Below are 15,271 nucleotides of genomic sequence, written 5' to 3' on the forward strand. Positions count from 1 at the left end.
TGAGTCTTAACCAGAAGAGGTTGGGGTTTTGCGTTCTGACTCGCCGAGTCCAAGAACAGACTCGCCGAGTCCACGACAATCTTCAACAGACTCGCCGAGTTGTTCCTCCAACTCGTCGAGTTCATGCTTATCTTCAACAGACTCGCCGATTCCAAGAACAGACTCGCCGCGTCTCTTCAGTTCTTTATTCATGCAGAGGCTTTTTGAGTCATGCAGGGGCTCCAAACTGTAGATCCAATCTTCTAGGGCATGACTCTCACGTAAAGTTGCAAACTTTACGTGAATACAAGGAGTTATAAGCCCAAATCACTTTAGGGCTAAGGTTTAAGACAAAGGGGCTTCACCAACAACTCAATGACTGATGCTTTATGACTTTCTGGACCAACACAAGTCTAGATCTGAAGTAGCAACCTCAGATCTAAACTCCAAACCCGAAATAGATCTCAATCACACCAAAATGACCCCAAATCTCATTCAAGAATAGATCTAGAAGCAACAAAGGCAAGGTAACAGCTTATTACCTCCAAGATGTGCCCCAAACTGCAGTAGATTCTGGATCTACACCACTCTCTTGATGCAAGCCCTTTTGATCTTCAAGCTTCTTCCACTAGAAACAACTTCCAAAGCTTCAATCTCCCTCGAAAGGCCTCACACACACGAGCTTAGGGTTTTCTGGTTCTCAAGGGAAATAAGGAGGCTGAGAGGAGGACATAAAGTCCTTTAAATAGGGTGAAAACCCTAAGATTAGGGTTTTTCTCATTCGAGCACCAACTCGTCGAGTCCAGCTTCCGACTCGGCGAGTTGGTCACTTAATTCGCGACCCAAAACCCGCTCCGACTCGGCGAGTAAGCATACCTACTCGTCGAGTCCCTTCTTCAAAATTACACTTTAAACCCTTAAATCATACTTCTGAAATTTGGGATGTTACAATAAGTTTCCTGATAGTGAAATACTGAGAGAAAGGATGACATTGATGAAAATGTTGTTTAATGATGTGGTGATTAATGAAGATGCAGTTGAAAATGAAAGTGATGGTATTGATGAGGACACAGACACAAAAGATAACATGTTACAGAAAAATGCACAACATGAGAAATTTGGACAAGCTTCAGGGTCAAATAAAAGTCCTGTTACACCATCCGGGACAAAAGAGAATGTAGAAGATATTGGGCAGCACAAGGAAGGGAAAGAAATTGCACATGACTATGTGACGCCTATGGGTGAAAATAATGAAGCATGGGGCAATATAAATGAATTGAGTAGTTTACAATTCTTTAAACTGCATGGAATTGTAGATAAAGTGTTGGATATGATGGATAAAGTGTCAGGTAAGAAGAAGGTTACTTATGTTGGAGATAACAATTATGGGGTTGATAATGCTGGAACCTGAAAGTGAACCTCTAGCAATCCTAAGTACATATTCCGAAGGCTATTGGTTCCGAAGGAAGATGTGATCCGGAACCTGTCCGGAGCTGGAGAATAGGAGTAAATTATTTTGAAGAGGAACACATTCCGGAGCTGATCCTGGAGTCCGGAATATATGCTGATCCGGACCAAACCTTCATCTCCGGAACATTACCTGTCCGAAATGAAGTTGTCTTGTCTCTTGTGCATTTATTACTTTTGTCTTGTATTGTGATGTAACGTTTCATAGGACTTAGTTTAAAGTTGATTTAGGACAATCAGAATGTCAGACTTGTATCTTTTGTTCGGTCCTATGTATTCACTTGGGTTAATTCACTGTAACATTCTCTCCTATATATATAGGAGCATTTAATACAAGTCAAGATGGATCTTTCTCTTACTTTTGGCATTTACTCTTATCACATTAAAAACATTCTTCTTGTTCTTCACTAATTGACGTTACCTTGATCATTATCCTCCTGTTCTTAATTAATGTCTTGATCATTTGTTGAGTTGATTATCTAAGACTTGACTGGTCTTTCCAGTCTCGACTTGAACATTCATTATCAAGCAGACATTGATCTCAAGCATTCACTCAAGGTTTGAGTTCTCAAACCTTGTCCCTGGGCATAGATCTTCTTCTCACAATTGGTATCAGAGCTCGAGTGGTTGTCCTTTGAATCCATAAGATCAGATTATAGTTGGTTTGAATTTACCTTGGTATTTCAACCATTTCTGTGTTAGGGATAAAAGTTCTTCTATATACCACTTAAGCTTGAAGATATCTTGACTTCAATGGCTGCTTCAAACCCTCAACAAATGATTTCAATGCAAATCGCAAATAGCGTGGGTGGCCCTACACGTGCCCCATTGCTAGTTGTGGAAGAATATGATCATTGGAAAGTTAGAATGGAAAGGTTTTTACTAGCCAAAGAGAAAGGTGAACAAATCTAGAGATCCGTCAAAGAAGGCCCTCATGTTCCTGTAAGAACAGTTGTAAGAGATGCAGCTGCTCAGCTCATGCGAGAGGATGAAGTTTGTCCAGCCCCTCTAACTGCGGATGATATTGAGAAGCTGCATGCTGATCAAGTTGCCTTCTCGGAAATGGTGTTTGGTGTTCCTCCATCACTCTTTGAGCACATCAAGCTATGCAAATCAGCCAAGAAATTTGGGACACTCTTCAGGATCTGATTGAAGGTTCCGAAAATATGAAGGACAAACGCCTCACCTCGGTTGTCAATGACTTTGACACCTTCACTACTACTCCAGGTGAATCCGTAGCCTCAGCCTCCAACCGATATCGAATCGTTGTCAACAACATGACTGCTCATGGGATTGTTGGAACTCCTCTCGAGTACAATCTCAAGTTTATTAACAGTCTTGGTAAAGGATGGGGAAATGTAAAGTCCTGTCTTCAAAGCAATGGTTCCTTAAAAAAATTGAAACTCTATCAACTTTTTGATGAGCTTCAAGGACATGAATCAAACGTTGCTCAAACCATAAGAGAACTTTCCGGAGGACCACTTGCTCTAGTCAGCTCTTTTGAATCAACCATTCCGAACCCACCTGCTCCGGAACCTTACAAACCCACTGTTCCATTGACTCAGTCATCCTTGACTTCTTTACCCACACACATCTATCCTGACGATGATTCCGAAATCTTAGATTCTGAACTCCGTTTCCAACAAGAATTTGCCTTACTCTCAATGAAATACAAACGACCTTTCAATCCCTCTAAAAAGCCATACCAAAACAGATTCAGTGCTCCTCACCAGACCTATCCTCAACCATATTCCTCTCCAGAACCGAAACAGACCTCTGAAAATCCTCCTGCGTATAAGCCCAATCTCACTAAACCAAACTCCGCTCCGGAATCTTCTAAAAATCCAAATCAGACAAACCAAAGATCTTGTGTCATAAATGTGGTCATGCAAACCACTTTGCCAAAGACTGTCTAGCTGATGCTCCACAAAAACCAAAAGTCAAGGACTCAGCTTATTATGTCCGAAGAGCAGAAGAAATGGCTGAAAGTGAGAAAGCATTTGTCACTACCGTTTCAAGAGATGTCGAAGGATATTGGTCATCCGGAGATGATGATGATTTAGTGACTGGAAGAAACATGTGTTTGATGGCAAGACAAACGGTTGAATGTGATGAAGGTTATTGGTCTTCTGGATCCGAAGATGAAGTTGATGTTGTTGAACCTCACTACTGCTACATGGCCACTAACGATCCACCAGGTCGAAGCATTGTTCAGCAGGTAAAATCCATGATCTCTGATAATAATTTTGATTTGACTTTATGTGAACCTTATCTAACCCAGATCCAAACAGATATGAACACCATCTATAAAGCCTATGAGTCTGCCATAGAAGCCAGTGATAAGAAAGACTGTGAACTAAGTCGTCTTAGATTACGTTTTGAGGATAAGAAATTGAAAATCGAGTATCTAGAGCATGAACTTGTAATGTCAAAAGATGAATGTATCATTTTGAAAGATAAATGTGAAATCACTTATTCTGAACGAAATATTTTGATTTCTGATAACAAACGTCTTAATGCCAAAATAGATGCTTTGCATAACTCTGTAGACATGCTTGAAGCTGACATTCGGATGACTCATAATTTTTGTCATCCATGGTCCAAAGCTCCTAGTCTCGGAAGCGAGTTTTCGAAACCAATTGTTAGTCCCCTGAAGGAATTGCAAAATTTGACATTCATGGGAGAGGTTCCGAACATTAAACATTCGGACACTCCTATTTCTCCATTGTCACCCCTTCCGGAGGCTAAAAGATCTTTTGAGTCCCTAATTCCTGAGTTCCAACCAATAGTTGTCAAATGTCCTGATTCCATGCCTCTTCCGCCTCTGATAAACCTGGACCTGAATCGGACCATGGAATATCATTATAGTCTTCCAAATTGTGTAGACCGTGTTCCTAAAAGCAATCACGTCAACAACTGTGTGATTGAGGAAATTATTCCGGAAACAACTGAAGTCAATGCCTCAGAATTTGTATGGGCATCTTTAGATGATAAAGTTGAAGTCTCAAGCAATGTGTCCTCTGATTCATGTGAATCAGACTCCATAGTTCTTTCAAAAACCAAATTGGTTCCCATTACTCCTAAGTTTACAAATCCATCCAAAGGACAAACTTCTGGATCCTCTCCTCATCCTAAGAGAAAACCAATGTTGAATAGAAAAGATGTTGTAGATCCCAAGGTAGAAGCTAGAAATGCTTACAAAAAGGAAATTAAGACTAGACAAAATTCTAGGTTCCTTGCTAACTCTAAACCAAACTCATCTCAGAACAACACAAGGAAGTCCTTGTGTCAAAATCATAGTCAAAATTCGTTTGTTCCCACAAGAATCCTAAAAAGACCTTCCGACCTCCCTGTTCGTTCGGAACCAAAGGAAGTCCTTAACTCCAAATCACCTCAATCTCATGTTAATGTCAATGTCAAAACCATCCGAAATACTTCGCCGGCACCTCAAAATGTTTCATCTGTCTTTATTGCAAAATCTGATGGCATAATTTTTAAACCGAAAATTTCAAAGAACAATGTGTCATCAAACAAATCCACAAGTTCAAAAACAACTGTTTCAAAGTCTTCAAACAAAAATCTTGTGTGGAAAATCAAAACATCTGTTAACAAAACAACTGTCTCAGAGACAACAAAAAGTGTCAATCCTTCGGATACCACAGTTCCGAAGAAGTCAGCTCCGAACCCACAAGTAGTTGAATATGACTACTGGATAGATGAAAAGACATTAGCATTCTGTCTGTTTCCAAAGAACTCAAGTAATCTCACCAAGAAACACGTAGTTGTTCCAAAGTCACAATCAAAGTCCAAAGTCCATGCCTACGTCCCAAAGTCTAACTCGGAGCCTAAAAGCTCCATTGCTCACTAATTTTGCAGGCACTTTGTGCTTCGGAGCAAGAAACAATATGGTATATTGATAGTGCTTGCTCCATGCACATGACGGGGCAGAAGGATTTTCTGCGAGATTTAAAGCTTTCTCCAAATGCTGGTTATGTGACGTATGGCAACAACTCCAATTCTCAAATTCGTGGTTATGGAACTCTCACCAATGGAAACTTCTCTATTTCACATGTTGCTTATGTAGTTGACTTGAAACATAATTTGATAAGTGTTGCTCAGCTCACTGACTCAAGCCGACGTGTGGAATTTTGCAAAAAATATAGCTATGTGATGACTGAAGACCGAAAAGAATGTTTGATAAAGTCTCTTCGCAACAAAAACATGTACCCACTTGACATCAATATGATCATTGGCAAACCGCAACTCTGCTTTCTCTCTAAAGTTGTTCCCGACGTCAGTTGGTTATGGCACCGAAGGCTCGCACATCTGAACTTTCGATACATGAATGATCTTGTATCGGGTGAAATGGTAAGTGGTTTACCTCTTCTCAAGTTCGAAAATGATCATTTATGTGCTGCATGTGAGTGTGGTAAGCAATCAAAGAAGGGTCATCCTGTTACATAGAAAAGTCCATCTCGGATCCATTGGAACTTCTACACATTGATCTCTGTGGACCATCCACTGTAGAAAGTCTTCATCATAAGAAATACATTCTTGTGATTGTTGATGATTTTACAAGGTTTACCTGGGTCTTCTTCCTAAGGCTGAAATCCAAAACAGCCCCTGAGCTCATCAATTTTATCAAAGGAATAGAAGTTCTTATCAAACTCCCGGTCAGAAGAATCCGAAGCGATAATGGTTCGGAATTTGTTAATTCCACCATTGAGAAGTTTCTCACAGAAAAAGGAATCGATCACAACTTCTCAGCTCCCTACACTCCAAAACAAAATGGTGTAGTTGAAAGACGTAATAGAACACTTGTTGAAGCCGCTCATTCAATGCTGAACTATGCAAACCTACCACTCTATCTTTGGGCTGAAGCTGTATCCACTGCTTGTTTCACTCAAAATCGAAGTATCATCAATCGACGTCTCAACATGACACCATACGAAGCAATGAATGGTCGAAAGCCAACGATTTCCTTCCTACATGTCTTCGGATGCAGATGCTTCATCAAAAACAACCGTGATCAGCTCACAAAGTTCCAACCTAAAGCTGATGAAGCTATCTTTCTTGGGTACTCTTCCAAATCAAAGGCTTACAGAGTTCTCAACCGAAGAACTCGTGTTCTGGAAGAAAGCTTTGATATTACCTTTGATGACAACTTTGTTCGGAATTCTGGCCCCACTCACGTCACAACTCACATCATGGAGTCTGATGCTCCTCCGCCAGGATGTCCGAACCCTAAAACCATTCTCGAGGTTGACTTTGAAACCCTCTTTGGTCCTTCTGAAACAGCTCTTGATTCCGAATCTCGATCACGACCATCTCTGATTCCAATTCCTCCTTCGGAAGCCCCAGTTTCTCACAACCTCTCCGGTCCACTTCCGAGCCTGCCTCCATTTGATTCCGAAACGTTTCAACCTTTTCAGGTTGAGGGGAGAATAATAATGCAAATCCCTCTCTTGAATCAAATGTGGATGGCTTCCAAGATGCAACTGCTGATTTCGATGACTCAAATCCTCTCAACATTGATGAAAACGAAAATTTCTTTGAGTTTCCTTCTGATGATGATGTCAACCTCTCCGGCTTAGAAGTTCAGGGGGAGCACCATCCCAATATTCAAATCATTCAGGGGGAGCAAATCAATTCTACTGTTGATGTAGAATCTTCGGCTGCACAAGAACTCCCTCGATTGCACGTGTGGACGAAGGATCATCCTCCGAACCAAGTGATAGGCAATCCGAATGTTGGTGTACAAACTCGCTCAGTTACTAACATCCAAAATGAATGCCATTTTTCAGCATTCATATCCATGGTTGAACCCAAATCCATCAAGGAAGCATTAGAGCATGCTGATTGGATTACAGCCATGCAAGAAGAACTGGCAGAATTTGATCGAAATGAAGTCTGGACTCTCGTACCTCCTCCTCAACATCACCCTATTGTTGTTACAAGATGGGTATTTCGCAACAAGCTAGACGATGCAGGAGTTATCATCTGAAATAAGGCAAGATTGGTAGCTAAAGGTTTTACTCAAATTGAAGGTCTTGACTACGACGATACTTTTGCTCCTGTTGCACGACTTGAAGCTATCAGAATCTTTCTTGCTTATGCTGCCCACAAAGGCTTCAAAGTTTATCAAATGGATGTTAAGAGTGATTTTCTTAATGGTGAACTTGACACTGAAGTATACCTTCAACAGCCCCTCGGATTTATTAATCTTTCCTTTCCGAACTACTGTTATAAACTCCGAAACGCTGTCTACGGACTCAAGCAAGCTCCTCGGGCTTGGTACGAGACACTCACCGATTTTCTCAAACGCTCAGGTTTTCAAAGAGGTATACTTGATCCGACCCTATTCTGAAGATCAAATGGAAAGTATCTCATGTTCGTACAAATTTATGTGGACGACATCATTTTTGGATCTACGGATTCATCTATGGTTGCTGATTTTGCAAAACTTATGGTTAGTCGATTCCAAATGAGCATGAATCGAGAATTAAGCTTCTTTCTTGGCCTTCAAGTCAAACAGACTAACAAAGGCATTTTCATTCACCAAGAGAAGTACATTTCTGAGCTTCTCAAGAAATACTCTATGGACACCTGTGCCTCAGCCAAGGTACCTATGGGCTTCGGTCACAAAATCTTTGTCGACCCTTCGGGTGTTTCAGTAGATGAAAAGAAGTATCGTGGAATGATTGGATCCTTACTCTATCTCACTGCAAGTCGTCCGGACATTATGTTCTCAACATGCTTATGTGCCAGATTTCAAGTCAATCTGAAGATGTCTCATCTTTTGGCTGTGAAACAAATATTCTGGTACCTCAAAGGTACAAAGAACCTCGGAATCTGGTATCCAGCAAATGAAAGTTTCCTTCTGCAAGCTTACTCTGATTCGAACTATGGTGGTCTTCAACTCGATAGGAAAAGTACATCAGGAGGATGTCAATTCTTAGGTGGTCGTTTAGTCAGCTGGTCATCCAAGAAACAGAACTGCATTGCTCTCTCTACAGCTGAAGCTAAATACATTGCTGCTGCCAGCTGTACCTCTCAAGTTCTCTGGATGAAATCTCAACTCTTGGATTATGGTTACCGATTTCAACGCATTCCTATCTACTGTGATTCTCAAAGTGCCATTGCAATCTCTCACAATCCAATTCAGCACTCCATGACGAAGCACATTGACATTCGGTATCACTTTATTAAAGATCATGTTCTAAATGGTAACATCGAAATTATCTTTGTTCCATCTGACGATGAAATTGCTGATGTCTTTACTAAGGCATTAGACGAAACCAAATTTAATGGTTTTCTGAACAAAATGGGTATGATGATGTCTGATCCTCAATTCTTTCAGGAGACATGTTCTCTTTGATAGAAGTATTCAGAAGAAAAATATGCTCCGAACTCAATTATTTTTGCTTCGAAACTATTTTCCCTCTAAATACATAGGATCCTCTTACCTGTCTTTTTTACTAATTATCCCTTGAGTTTTTAAGCTGCACAGTTTATTCTCTTCATCACGACTATCAAGATCAACCATCATCCGGATCACCATTTCGGAACTCATTCTATAAAGGAATTCCGGAAATCCACTCCGAAAAGGAAGTTTCAAATTTGTTCCGGAATTTTAAATTTGCTCCGGAATTTTAATCTTGCTCCGGAATTTTCAAAAATGATCCGGAATTTTAAATTTGCTCCGGAATTTCAAATTTGCTCCGGAATTTTAAATGTGCTCCGAAATTTCAAATTTGCTCCCGAAATTCAAAGTGCTACAGAATTCTCAAATTGCTCCGGAATTTTAAATTTGCTCTGGAATTTCAAATTTGCTCCGGAAATTCAAAGTGCTCCGGAAATTCAAATTGCTCCGGAAACCCTGTGCGGAACAATTCATCCGGAATACCAAGAGGTAATAAGGTGAAACGTTTTTTTTTCTCTCAACGGTTACTTTTTGGGAAGATCCTTATCCAATCTTCCTCGATTTGCGTGACACGATTGCATGCCCTCTAAAATGGAAAACGAATTGATGGTTACATTCTCCTCTTTTAGACCAATTGCCTTGCCCTTTCACCTCACCTGTCTAATCTCAATTTCCCAACATTAAATGCGACCCGATGGATCTCGGATCCTCATCATTACCTTTTTTTCGACCCGACCCGTCTTTCCCTACCTATAAATACTTTTTCGCATTTACCTTTACCTCTTTACGATCTCTCAACTCTCAAACCTCCCAAAAACCCTCATAGTTCTTCGTGTTCTTCAAGCTCTCTTCATCTTCATCAATAGAGTCCTCCAAGAACCAAGCTTCAACTGCTCCAACTCCCAAGAAATCCATAGCCAGGAAGAAATCATCCAAAGGATCGAAGGGATCATCATCATCTGCAGATCAAGGGTTATCAAGAACCCTTTCTTAGGGACACCACCCAACTGTTTTCCTTGAATCCCCTCGACTACGACGAATCAATCAGGATAATGATTGATTTTCTCGCACATCATCCTCTCTCCATTCCACTTACCAAAATCCTTGATCCTCCACTCCCTCTTTCTCATCTTCATCGTGCATTCACTAGCATCAAACTTGAAGATGATGTTCTGTTAACCTCCATTATCGATGATCGCACCATTCCCGTCTACAAAGCAACCTTTCTCAAGGCCATTGGAATTTCACCAAATCCTGTTGGTTACGAAGTAGTGGAACCAACTGCTGAAGAGTTCCAGACGTTTCTCAACTTCATCGGGTACAATCAAGACTATAGGGCAAAAGATTTCAAGAAAACTGCAGTTTCAGGGCTCTGGACCGTCCTTATGCATTTTATCATCCGTGGACTATCGGGAAAGCAGGGCGGTACTGATACCCTAAGCAAAGACTGGCTGAATGTGGTATTCAGCATCTATTCCGGACGCAACAACGTTGTAGACCTTCCGGAAGTATTATGGCAAGACTTTTGCAAATTTGCCATCAAGAGGAAACCGAACGAGATTTCAAGCCCTAGATTTTGGGCCCTGACGATTGAACAGATCTTCAAGGAACTTAACATCCCCATTCCAGTGAGTACCATTCCCCCGGAGGTATGTGTATCTTTCAAACTTGTTAAGACTTACAGAATTCCGGACCAATCATCTTTTGGTCCGGTCAGACGACTTCCGGACAATATGCTGGCCCTCATTCCTTCCGGATCTCCCTTTTTGAAACACCATATTGAGACCTCGGTTGTGTTCGACCCAACATAGCCTGCCCCAGTCTCTGTTGAGCCTGCTCAGGAAGAGGCCACTCACACTAAGTCCGGACCCAAAGTTACGCAACCATCCAAACGAAAGGCCTCACCCACCAAAACTAAGGCCAAAAAGAAATCCAAAGTCAGTACCCCCTCTCAACAGGAGGGCACTCATGACATTCTGGCTGATTCTGGCCGTCCGCACACCCCTCCTGCCAACTCATCTGAGGTACCCCTCAATGTTTCATCACCACAAGCACACACTCACGGGGAGTCTACACATATTCCACCCTCACCCTCCCAAAAGGGTGATGCCTGTGTTGAACAAAGTTCCTTGCAGCCCCCTGGAACACACCCACGTGTCACATTCGATATTCCCATTATCTCTTCCACACTCACACACTCCGGAACCGTTGTTCCGGAACCTAAGCATCCGGAAGGTGGAGTAGTCTCTCCAACTTCCGATGCCACAACTGGTCTGATACCCGGAAGGCTTACAGGACGACCAGGTTCTAATGATCCTTTGTGGGAAGACTATGTGAACAGGGCTGCATCAAGGCGTCCGGACCTGACTCGTGCTCAAGTTGAATCCACTCTCATCTCCATGAGGAACCGGGCTATTCAAAGCAATATGCCCTATGTCCATCCCTCTGACGATGACGCCATCAAAGAACTCACTTCCGAACTACCCCCAATCGTCGTTCATCAAAGCATCTTCCACACTGATCCGGAAGAAGAAATCTCGAAAGAAGTTATGTTGGAGGAAGAAGCAACAACAGTTCCGGATGCTCATCTCATGACCTCCATTCACTATCAATCCAAAGCATCCGTATCCAAGTCTGCCTTTGACTTCGGATCCTCCTCCACTACCACTCCGGACGACGGCTCCAACTCAAATCTTCAAGAAGACGATGATGCTGCCAAACCGGGTCCCTCCTCCAATCTGGATGCTCACCAACCTCCTCCGCAACACTCAGATTCTGATTCTGAATCCTCAGCTGGTGATCATGTTGACCCATTTGCCTTACTGGAGATCCGCAACAATGTCTCGGACACTAAGGCTAAAGTGTCATCTGTAGAGACATCCTTAACAGAGATGAATTCGAAACTGGATCAAAAAGTCTCCAGACTTGATTCAAAACTTAATGCCATTCTTCAATCTCTCTCCCAACAGTCCGGACCATCAGTAGCAGAGAGAGAAGCCCAACTTGACCAGCTGATTTCCATCCGGCTGAAACACACTGTTGAACAACTTGATTCCAAGTATGATGCTCTTGTCGACAATTATCTCAACACCATCTCCTCCATGCTCAAGGTTCATGATGATCTTGTGTCTGCTACCAACGACCTAATCAAGCAGACTCATGTTCGTCATGAGAAACAAATTCAACGATTAGAGAAGGAGATCCGAAAGAAGGATGAGATGAATCTGATCATTCAACAAGTCCTCATCAAACTCCTGCGCTCAACTTGGAACATTGTGGATGTTCCGAACAAGAAATTTGATGAGATGATTGAAATCCTTAGCAGCACATTCAAGCATCTCTCCGAACAAGCTCCCACTTCTGAAGCCTATTACACTCTTACTCTTCAACTCTCCACCGGTCTTCAGAAGGTGTTCTCCAAACTTGATGATATCAAGGAGGACTTGTCGTTTGCACCGGTTTCAAGAGTCACCGATGCAAGAGGGGGAGAAGGCCCAAGCAGGAGATGGAAGCCAGCCTCAGAATTCACACTCAGGGATGAGGACCTTGATTCCGAAGAAGAAGATGTTCAATTTGTCTCCGGAATCCTGGGAATCACTGAAGGAAACGAAGGAGATGAAGATTATGAAATTTACATTCCGGATGAAGCTCCCAAAGGGATTCTTGGTCTTCAAGATCCAAAGCTGACTGCTCCGAAGGTTTTATCAGAAGAACAAAAAAGGATCTGGTCCGCTGTCTCCTGGCCATCCTCTCTTCCGGACGCTTTTGAAATGGCCGTCAAGATGGCTAAGGCAAAATCCTTCCTTACAGCTCAAGCCTTCCAGTCCACTCCCTCTATGCTGCCTCCTACTCCTATTCCGGAACCAAAAATAGCCCCAATTGATCAAGGCTCTCCTCTCCGTACTCCAGATGACATTCCGGAAGAACCGCTTCCAACTCCTACTACGGAATTCGTCATTGACGAGAATATGAAGATGGTTATTGACGCTCTTCAGAGAGACAAATGGAAGAAACCGATGACTTCCGAACAACAAGCCTTTTACTCCGGACCTCCCCTCAAACAAAATTTTGGATGGTCTAAGGAAGAAATTCACAAGGCACTGGAGGACAGCATCCTGATTCAAGCGTTAAAAGATCATCCCGATCCGATGCGTGACATCTCTCCTCTGTGTCGAGAAGGCATCCTTTAAGCCAAAGATATCATCCCAACTCTCTACGATGACCTTCCCTCAAATGAAACTGATCAACTGGATCTTCCTCTCTCTCCTTTCAGCAAATTCTACACGAAGTTTGCTCCGCTCCATCCAAACGACAATCCGGAAGTGATCATCCGGACAGAACGTGAAAGGCTCAAAACCTTTTACGACAAGAATGCTCAACCCTTCAAGGATGTGTGGACAAGAAAGAGGATCACCAAAGTTCATCGCTTTGGAAGAAAAATTTTGGTAAAATTTGAGCTGAATTGTCCTCTGTTCCGTTTCCATCTCCTCCGGAACAAACCAACTCCCAAGACTGTTACTGATGCGGATTTTCCTTCAATGAATCCGAACGACATCCTTACTCTTGCTGCTTACTTCAGAGAAAATCAAAAGGATGACATCAGTATGGGTGCCTATCACGCAGCTCTCAGCTTCCTCAAAGACTATGTTGCTGAGTTCTGCCGTTGTGATTACGAACTTGCTCACCTCTACCAAACAGAACAATTTGTTGCTAAAATAGACTATGTTCTTCCAGAAGCTGAAATTCTTGCAGATGGTCCGATCGAAGAACCGGTTCTAGGGTTTGTCTACACCACCAGAAGAACAAACAAGAAGGACTTCTTCCGAGTCCTTGACAAACACCTGGTTCCTACCAAAGCTCTGCAGAAGTTCATATCCCGGGCGTCCAAGTCTGATGCTCCGGAACAGGTTAAGGCAAAGTTTGTAAGTCAACTAACTTGGTACATTGCGGTGCGTGAATGGTTGTTCCGAGCATACACCTTCATCAAGGAAGAAATGAACTAAGCTTGATGGATTGCTAAGTTCGCTTAGGGGGAGATTGTTGGAACCTGAAAGTGAACCTCTAGCAATCCTAAGTACATATTCCGAAGGCTGTTGGTTCCGAAGGAAGATGTGATCCGGAACCTGTCCGGAGCTGGAGAATAGGAGTAAAGTATTTTGAAGAGGAACACATTCCGGAGCTGATCCTGGAGTCCGGAATGTATGCTGATCCGGACCAAACCTTCATCTCCGGAACATTACCTGTCAGGAATGAAGTTGTCTTGTCTCTTGTGCATTTATTACTTTTGTCTTGTATTGTGATGTAACTTTTCATAGGACTTAGTTTAAAGTTGATTTAGGACAATCAGAATGCCAGACTTGTATCTTTTGTCCGGTCCTATGTATTCACTTGGGTTAATTCACTGTAACATTCTCTCCTATATATATAGGAGCATTTAATACAAGTCAAGATGGATCTTTCTCTTACTTTTGGCATTTACTCTTATCACATTAAAAACATTCTTCTTGTTCTTCACTAATTGACGTTACCTTGATCATTATCCTCCTGTTCTTAATTAATGTCTTGATCATTTGTTGAACTGATTATCTAAGACTTGACTGGTCTTTCCAGTCTCGACTTGAACATTCATTATCAAGCAGACATTGATCTCAAGCATTCACTCAAGGTTTGAGTTCTCAAACCTTGTCCCTGCGCATAGATCTTGTTCTCACAGATAAGAGTTTAAAAGACACAATCAATGAGGAAACAGGTTTTACTGAACAAAACTCAAGAAATTTATTGACTGATCTAAACGAATCAGTTGTTGTGAAGCATAGAAGGAAATTTGAAAAAGAATCGAATGTGACTGGGAGAAGGAAATGTAAGGTTCCAAACTATGAGCGGTCACCATTTGTGGATAGGCTAACTCGGGTACATGAAAAAGTAAGAAAAGAAGAAACGAGTCTTTGCAACTCTATTTTCGCTTCTAAAAGAGATCAACTGTAAGTTTAAAATTTATATTCATTTTTTAATGATATATATTAAACATGTTATATGGTTTGTACATGATTGTTGATGAGTATGTGTGTAAGCAGGGATGCGATTTTGGATTTCGATGAAGGAGAAAGCCTTCTTCAAGGTGATGCATATTTCTTTGAAGACAAAATGTTCATTCATAGGTCGATAATTAATTGTTGGGCAACATTCTTAAACACTATGGAACGATACAGAGAATTAGGAAAAACAGCAAGAGTATACTTTAATACCTATTTTATGGTATGCAGTAAATTTTTAATATTTGAAGTTCATTAGAAATGAAATTTATTATTATGTTAATTGCTGGTTAACTGATTCTTGCAGAACGAATTAGTGATGGACAAAACAGAACTTGAGTTTTCTAGACTTAAGGAGCAAATTTAATGC

The sequence above is a fragment of the Lactuca virosa genome, chromosome 5 (genome assembly GCF_052849685.1).
Source record: "Lactuca virosa cultivar CGN04683 chromosome 5, Lactuca_virosa_CGN04683_v6, whole genome shotgun sequence".
In the NCBI taxonomy this organism is placed as follows: Eukaryota; Viridiplantae; Streptophyta; class Magnoliopsida; order Asterales; family Asteraceae; genus Lactuca; species Lactuca virosa.